Consider the following 9,257-nt stretch of genomic DNA (forward strand, 5'->3'; position numbering starts at 1 on the left):
TATATATCTATTTATACATTTAATCAAATGGATAGAAGCCAAGCCAATCTCACCCAATGTAACCCACAGATGGGCAAGCCTGCAGCCTCGTCTCCATGCCAGGCGAGCAGCCTGAAGAACTGGAAAGCCAGGGCCCGTGCCTGCTGGGCTGCTGAAGACAAAGGGAAGAGGGCGGCTCGGGAAGGCAGTGGCGTGCTGCCCGCCTCAGTGGTAGCCCGGGGCCATCGGATCTTTCCATCTCTCCAGCACCTGAGAGGTGTGAGCCAGGCAGCTAACCACATCTGAAGCTGGCTGCCAGCCGGCCCCAATTGCCCAACACCTCTGGAGCAGCCCGCTTTCCAGGACTGGGGTTTACACTTCAACACAGGTAGAGGCTCCTGTTGACCAGACTCGGGCATGGCACCCTGGAGAGCACCCCACACCCGAGCCAGCCAGGCGGCCAGTGGGCTATGCCAGGCAGGTACATGTGCTTTGGCTTCACCTGTGACTCAGGGCACAGGCTAGTTTTATCTCACTCTCAAAGCTAACTATTCACCAGTTCAACTCTTCATGCCCATCTACTTTGAGATATCAGTGGTTCTGGGGTTCAGTTCTTACCTGACATGCGGGAAGTTCAGGTTCAATTCCTAGTCAATGTTTCTCATGCACAGCCACTACCTGTGGCTCAGTGGAGACTTGTGTGTGCCTATAATAATGAGCATCTCAACTAAGTGGAACTTCCAAACTAAAACAGATCAGAAGTAAGGCCTGGAGATCCCCACTGAAACAGTGGGTCACAATCACCTGATCCCAAGCCACTCAGATAGCTGGCCCAAGCTCAGCAGTGTCCTGGTGCCGTGCACGGGGTCACCATCCTTTTAGGGCTCACATCTGCTTACCCTTTCCCATCCAGTTCAGTTTCTTTTTGCTAACAATGAACAAAAAGTGGTACCTTTAGGGTCAGGATAGCTAGCGTTACTCAACAGGATTTCAACATTCAAGTTTAGTGCCCAAGTACACGTCATTACTCTAAGATGATGATGAAGTTAAAAATAAATAAATTTAAAAAATCAAATTAACCACCATCCACAAAGGCATCTCGTAGTTTCCTCCTTGTCTGATATGCAAACTGAAAATTTAATGATCAAGAAAATGTGAACGCTGGCAAAAATGTGTGTCTTGTCTGCCCCCAGATCCAAAGCCTTCAAGTTACTCAAGCCCATTTCATTTCTCTTCACCTCCTGCTTCCTCTGATGCCCCCCCAAAATAAACCAGCCCCAGAAATAGAATTCCATCTTCCTCAGCTCTTACCATATGACTGATTTATGGCCTTCGTTCAAAGCTCTTGCATCAGAGTTCTGACTCCAGTAATTTCCTCCTCCTTCCATATGAATGTCCATTTACAGCCACTCTGTAACCTCTGTGTGAACCGAGAATGTTCTCCGTGCCTCCCACGGATGTGGAAGCACGCCCTAGTGAGAACAGGAATGCTCTCAAACAGACTTTCTCTGCTCTCGGGTAAGCTCCCTGGGGACCTTACCCAGGATCAGGTTCACGTCCCTAGAGAATTCACTAAATACTCCTTATGCTTTAATGTGTCTTTGAAAATTACAAAGGAATACCAACGGCTGGGTGGGCAATTAAGATGGGATCTCAAGACATGAGTTGGATGTTCCTTAGACACTTAGACTAAGGGAGTGGGGTGGTTTTCGTTTGGTTTTGTCCACGGAGGCAGGGATGGATGCACATCTCAGAGAATAGTCCTCATTGGCCATAGGAGAAGGAATTTGAAAGGAATATTTTAAATGGATCCAAGTTTTTTCCCCAGCCTTCCATCCCAATGGTTCTCCTTGCCAGGTGCTTAAAACCTTGCCAATGCTGGTCTTTGCAGCACTTTCCTGGATTCCACGCTTGGCTGCCTTCACATCTAAATCACACCTTCTTTCCTCCACACGTACCTTCCTGATCTTCAGTACAATCTGTAAGTTCTCAAGTCAAGGGAGCCAGACGACGCTGTCCCCAAAAAGAGCCTTTCTAGTTTAGCGCCCCAAAAACATACTTCCATGTGTTTAACTGTCCAAGTGTCCACACAGACCCAGGAATTGCCTTAGGAGCTAGATGACTAATGAGTCAACTAGGGTCCCTACAGCTGCAGAGTGTGACACCTTAGCCCTGCGAGGTTGTACAGCCCTCTAGTACCCATCACCAGCTCTTCCTCCACTGCCCACGTTCACTCCCCTCTCTGGAAAGAACTTGTCTATTTCAGCTGAAAAAAATCTTGTGTTTTAAAATGAAGGCAAGAATTTTTTTTCAAGATCATAGATCTTGTTTTTAAAGAGAAACTAGTATTATAAATGGCTAGGGTTTTCTTTAGTGGGAGTTTTGAGGAGGTACTGAACTAAATCAGTTATTGCGAGATTGTGTATTAATCACACCTTCTTCCTCTTGGGAATCTCAAGCATCACCTCAAAAACTGAACCCCACCAGCAGAAATCACAAACGCTGCCAGCAGTTCTCAAGCCATCTCTCCATCATCATACACTTGCTATTATTTTATCCTGAATTTTTCTCATACAAACAGGGCTCTAGAGTGCTCTAACAAGCATCCTACTGCTGTCAATTCCAACTCATGGTAACTCTAAGAGACCAGAATAGAAGCCTACAGGGTCTCCAAGTCTGTCATTTTTACGGAAGCAGATTGCCACATCCCAAGCAGCATCTGGTAGCTAGCAGCACCATTGATGTGTAATTTAACAGTTAAATATTTATCCAGTGAGCTACCCAGGACTTCTCTGAGGGTACTCTAGAGCCTACCAGCCAGCTCTGCCTACATTCTCATGTTGGTGCCAGTTTCCAGTTCCACCAGGACTGTGGCATTGCTTTCTAAGAATACATCAGAGGCCTGGCGCTCCATTATCTCACACTCTGGTGACTGTACCTCCTGAGATGCATCAGTCTAAGAATCCACAAGGCTGCGGCTGGGTGCGTGATTGAACCTGTGGTACTTTAGGTGCCTTTTCATCCTGCCTCAAGTGAAAAACCTGGGATTCACTCGGCTGGTGAGTTGGGAGGGCATCCCGACAAGAAACAAGGACAGGGTAGCCTTCGATCAGGCGACCTAACAATGCTGAATGTGCCAACTGTCAGCACATGAGTCTGTCCTGCTCACAGTATTATAGAGGAAAACGGTCCATGAGCACAGCCCTAAGCCAAAGAGTACAGTCAAACCAAATCCACTGTCAGGATCTGGAAATCGCAGGACCCTGGAGGACAATGGAAAACTGCACATCCTGTTCCCAAAGCTCTAAATCCTTACGAAAGAGGAGTATTTCATCACTCCTGTGGAGCAGCTGGTGGGTCTGAACCACAGGCCTCCAAATCTTCCATCAGTATCTGTATCAGTGTGTGTGCACGTAAGTATGTGAGCACGTGAGCTTCATGGCTTCAGGGGCCACTGCAGTTCTCTTGCCACATCTGAACAAACACCCCCCTGCTCTGTGCACATGTCCCCAGGGGCCCCTGCCTCAGCTCCAGCTCCTCAGTCAAGCTTGAGCATCAAGGGAACAGCCTGCCCAAACCTGACCCGCTCACCAGTGCCTACTCCATGCAGTCTGCATCTGCACCCTCACATCAGCATTCCTCCTTATGTGGACCTTCCTGCTCTAAAGGACATGAACCTGAAGAGTGAGTCATCATCACACACAGGAAGCAACTTTTCAGTCTAAAAACTGGGCCAGTTCCTAGAGAGATTTCTTAAGTCTCTCCCTTTGCCTCTTACCTAGCACACAGGGTTACCTACCCCGCCCCTGCTCGCAATCTTTCTCAAGATCTCTTCTATCTAGTCACAAAGGGGTCTGTTTATTTGCTTAGCCCACTGGTAAGAAAAACTAGAGGGCTGTCTGACATTCCTGATAGGGCATAAGCCCTTTTTTAAAAAAAAATAGACGTTCCAACTCCGCTTGGGTTCTGTATTGAGCCCTCTAAACTTTTAGGCAAACCACAGACATTCCGTGGGAATTAACTATTGAGATTCCCTATCACTGCTGAAAGACAAAATCCACTTTGCATGCTAACTTCACATATAGATCCTTCACATTCTGGGATGAGAGTTGAACATTTAGGTGTGAGGAGTGGAGAGACAGAAGGGAAACACCAGGAATGTGGAGAAAACCACACGGTCAAAAGGAAGTCCTACACCAGCCACTCCAAGGAGAAAGCCCGCCAGTTGATGGGAAAAAGAAACAAAACAATGTATAACCACACACATGAACTTTACCCTTACAGAACTCTCTTAGCTACCATGACCAAAACGGAGATCCCATCAAAGGGGCGACTGCCCGGAGAGACCATCCACAGGGATCATGCTGTCATCGTTCTATCAGATAAACAAAGATGTGCTTCCATGCACTTACATGAAACTTCAAAACAAAAGGTCTCCAGGGACATAATAGAAAGTCCTGGTTAGAAATGGGGAAAAAATGTAGAACAAAACTGAAATTCTTAATCAAGACCTGACTTACAGGACCAACAGAGATCAGAAGGGCCCTTGAGATCTGTCCTATGACACCCATGGAACTCCAAACCAAAGTTATTCCTGGTGGTCACTTCTCATCTAAGTAATTGGCTGGTGTGTGAAACAAGCAGTATCACCCACTGAGTACTGTGCTCCTTGGAATAATGATATGCTAACAGTCAGTATTTATGCTAAAACAAAGAAAAGAAGGTAAGGAAGGGCAGGGAAGCAGCATTAACAAGGCACAGATCATACAACAGGTGTAATGAAAATGCCAATACACTGTGAAAATTTTAGCCACTGTCATAGTAAAATCTGAATAAAAAACATGTTAGATGGGGGAATAAAATTCTGAAAAGAAAGCACCTACCACCCGGAATGTACAGTTCAAGAATGGAAGCACCACAAGAGACTGTGTGAAACAGAGATATGAGAAATATAGACACGTGGGACACACACGTGGGGTCCCAGTCAGACCCACCATACGGACTCGAGCAGATCTGTGGACTGGGATGAGGCCGTGCAGGTATCCACATGAAACCAAATGGAAGACATAACGCAGGCCTCCAACACTGCTTCCAACTCAACAGTTCTCCAAATTGGTACCACGGGGTGGAGGGGAAAGATCAAGAAATTATAGTTGTCATGATCACTGATCTCCTTCTACCTACTGAACTCCTATCTAATTAAACTAGGAGATCACCGCTCAGCACTGTGCTTAGTACCTGAATAACGATGTGCCAGGAACAACACTAACCATTCTACCTGCACTCGCCCCTTTCATCCTCTTAACAAATTTGGTAAGATTCTGTTTCTCAAGATCATTTGTCCAACAAGAGAAACTGAGGCTCAGAAAGCTTAAGAAGCATTCCCAAGGTCATACAGCTAGGCAAAACTCTGTTTACTGTCTTGCTAACACCAGAACTTAGAGAACACATATCTGTTCATCTTCTATTACCTGAATGCCTGGTTCACACACAGACTAGGAAACTATTAGGGGGATGGTCTGTTCATCTCAAGGAGAGTTCAGCCCAGATCTCATTTGTTACAGACCCTCAAAGATTTGCTCAACACCTACCCAGCTGGGTCTAGAACATTCCTTGTGCCAGGATTCTGATGCATTCTTAGGGGGGAAAAGAGTGGGGAGTTGCAGAGGGAATCTCCCACAGTCCACTCCTGAAAGTCTCCACACTCATCCACACTGGTGCCCTACACCATCTGGGCTCAAAGTCAGATGTGAACCAACTGTTGGGTGACCCTAACAAGCCACTCAGCCCAGGAGTTTTTCTCATCTTAAAAAACTGTTCTGTGATCCCACCCTGCATACCAGACAGGGCAACTTCAAGGCTTAACTGCAAGGGCAGAACCTCAAAACCTTTGAAAACTGAAGCCTCTTGAATTACTTTTCAACTTTCCTGGGATGGGTTTGGCACCTCCCCCTTCGTCCTGGAATTACGTATTTAAATATCTGAGACGCTAAGCCAGAGGCCTGAATGGTGATGCAAGGGGACACACTGAGTTACAGCTCATGGAGGAAGGGAGGGAGGTCATCGTCGAGGCTCTGGGTGAGAGAGGAGGAAGGACAGCACCAGTCAGGAGGATCCCAGGTGCCTTTATAAACAAAAATCTCAAGTCATCATTGACGCTTCTTGCCTGCACTGTTATTCTAAAGCTCACCTTCTATACGGGAGCAGAAGATAGAGATGGCAAACTCAGGAAGTGAGGAGAGTGGTGTGACACTGGGAACTGCAATAATCTCACAAAATAGCAAAGTAAACTTTGTTGAATGTAGAATTAACTTGCCATGTAAACTTTCACTCCGACACGTGGGCACAGACGTGAGGGGGTGGGGCAGGATGAGCCATTCACTTCTAAAATAGATAATGGAAGAGCACTGTGGGATATAGTGCCAGCAGCCGAGTCCCTCAGGTTGGAAGGCACTCTCACTGTCAAATGTGCATGGAGAAGAGTTGCCTCCTCACAGTAATCGTGGTTGTTCTGTGCCACAGTGGTGGAAAGTGACTCGAAACTTACCCTCCAGTGGGTTTTCAGAGGAAGCAAATGGCACGGAAGAAAAACGGCTCATCTTTCTGCTGAAGAAAAGCTGGAGGATTTGAATCACCTGTCACTGGGTTGGCAGTGCAACTTCTCGCCTATCACGCCCCAAGGACAGAGTAAAGCTTTCAGCCAATGAAGAACCTTCATCTGATGGTATTGGCAAGGCACAAAAACAGGAGAAACATCGGCAAACATCCATTAACAAATGGAACCTGGGATGTCTGAAGCATGCTTCTTGGGAAATTAGAAGTTGTGAAAGAAACAAAACGGAATGCATGAAGATCAGGATCCTAGATTTAGTGAATTGAGATGGAATGGTATTGGCCATTTGGAACCATACAATTACAGGATTTAGATCTACTATGCGGAGAATGACAACTTGAATAGGAATGATGTCTCATTCACTGTCAATAAAGCATTTTAACATCTATCCTGAAGTACAACACTGTGACAGGATACTGTGCATATGCACACATGGAAGAGTTGTTAACACAAATATTATCCATACTTGTACACTACCACTAAAGTACAAGATAAAGAAATGGTACTCCTATCAACTTTTACAGTCTGAAATTGACTAAATATGTAATCAAGATGCATTAATAATTGGCAACGGGCATGCAAATGTTGGGGGGGGAAAAGAAGAAATGGTAGTGGAAAAGTGACCATGGTAACAGAAATTAAGCTGGAGATTCTATGATAAAATTTTGTACAATCAATATTTTATACGTTACAAATACTTTTTTTAAAAAATGTAAACAGTGGCTATATACATGGACCTCATATGAATGAGAATGACTTCATTTGTGGAAAGAAACTCTGAAGCAGCTCAATATCAACAATTGCATTCATTGTCTAAGAACTGGAACAGACTATAAACTAATCAATCATATGCAAATTCAAACTGAAAGTAAACAAGTCCACAAAAACCAAAATACGGCCTTATGTCTATCACAATTGAATTTAAAAACAGTTTCAAAAATAGGTTTGATTACCTAAATGCTAATAATCGAAGACCAGACAAGTTGTGGGCTGACATGAAGGATATCACCCAGGAAAAAAGCCAAAGATTGTTAGAAAAATGGGTAAGGAAGAAAGAAAAGACAAAAATTAATGCCAGTAACAGACTCCAAAACTTGCACTAGAAGTACAGAAGCCAAAATAAGAGGAAGGAATGCTAAAGTCAAAGAGCTGACCAGGTTTCAAAAGGTAGTTTGAGAGGACAAGGCACAGCAGTAGAAAGAATGTGTAAAGATCTGGAGTTAGAAAATCAAAAAGGAAGAACACACTCAGCATTTTTCAAGCCCAAAGAACTGAAGAACAAATTCAAGCTTCATGCTGCTATGCTGAAGGATTCTTTGGGCTAAATTTTAAATGATGGAGAAGTATCAAAAGAAGATGAAAGCAATATACACAGACTCATTGTACTAAAAAGAACTGGCTGACATGAAGACATTTCAGAAAGCAGAATATGATCAAGAGCCAACAATACTAAAGAAGTCCATACTGCACCAAAGTTATTGGCAAATAACAAGGTCTCAAAAAATAATAATAATAAGGCCTCCGAGAATTAATGGAATACCAATTGAAGTGTTTCACCAAAAAAATGCACCTTGAATGTGGTCACAAACCTATCTGTCCCTTTTTTTTTAAAAAAAGTGATCAGCAGAGTAAAGAAACCATTGAGTATTATTATTAATATCACATACAACCAAAATCTTACTGAAGATTATTTTTAAATGACTAGCACAGTATGCCAAAAATTCTCACTGGATTCAGAAGAGGCCCTAGAACAGGGGTTATCATTGACACCATCGATGACTTTCCTTGGTCAAAACCAAAAACTCTAATATCTTTCTTGAATTTTTTATTAATTCTGAAAAGGCATTTGATAATACAGATTAGAATACATTTTAGAAAACACCAAAAATAAAAGAATCCTACAACACTTAATTGTGCTCATACTAAACTTATTTGAAGACCATGAAGCAGCTGTCTGAATAGAAAAAAGTGATATTACATGGTTTAAAATCAGGAAAGTTGTGTATCAGGGTTGTACTCTTTCTCCATACTCCATCTGTATGCTGAGCATATAACCTGAGAGGGTGGAGTATATGAAGAAGAATGTGGCAATGGAATTAGAGGAAGACTCACCAACTTTCACTGCTGAAACAATCTTGCAGAAAGTAAAAAAGATTTGAAGCACTTCAGATAAGACACTTCCATTCTGTCAAGAAAACAAAAACTCTGGACCAAAAGGTAAAAGATTCATGGTTATTGTTTTGTTTGTTTTTTTAAAATGAAGTCAATGATGTCATTCTACTTTGATCCAAAAATACTAATGGTAAGAGCAGTTAAGAAATCAGAAGACATGTTACATTAGGAAAATCTGTTGTCAAAGACCTCTCCAAAGTTTTAAAAAGTAAAGATGTTAAAGACTAAAGTGCACCTGGGTCAAGCCACAGTGTTTTCAATTGCTTCCTACACATCTAAGAGTTGGACAATGACTAAGGAAGGCTGGAAAAGAGTCAATGCCCCTGAATTGTGGTGCTGGAAAGAAGGTTTTTTTTTTATTAAATTTTATTCGTTTTAATGAACATTTACAGGGATTTTGGGTTTTCATTCCTTCATTGCTACACCATTCTCTCTACCCTCCTCCCCAGTTTGTTCTTCTTCCCCACCATCCGAAAGTCTGTTTTAATTGTCC

The sequence above is a fragment of the Elephantulus edwardii genome, unplaced genomic scaffold (assembly GCF_000299155.1).
Source record: "Elephantulus edwardii isolate Elephantulus edwardi_28Jun2011 unplaced genomic scaffold, EleEdw1.0 scaffold00001, whole genome shotgun sequence".
Lineage (NCBI taxonomy): Eukaryota > Metazoa > Chordata > Mammalia > Macroscelidea > Macroscelididae > Elephantulus > Elephantulus edwardii.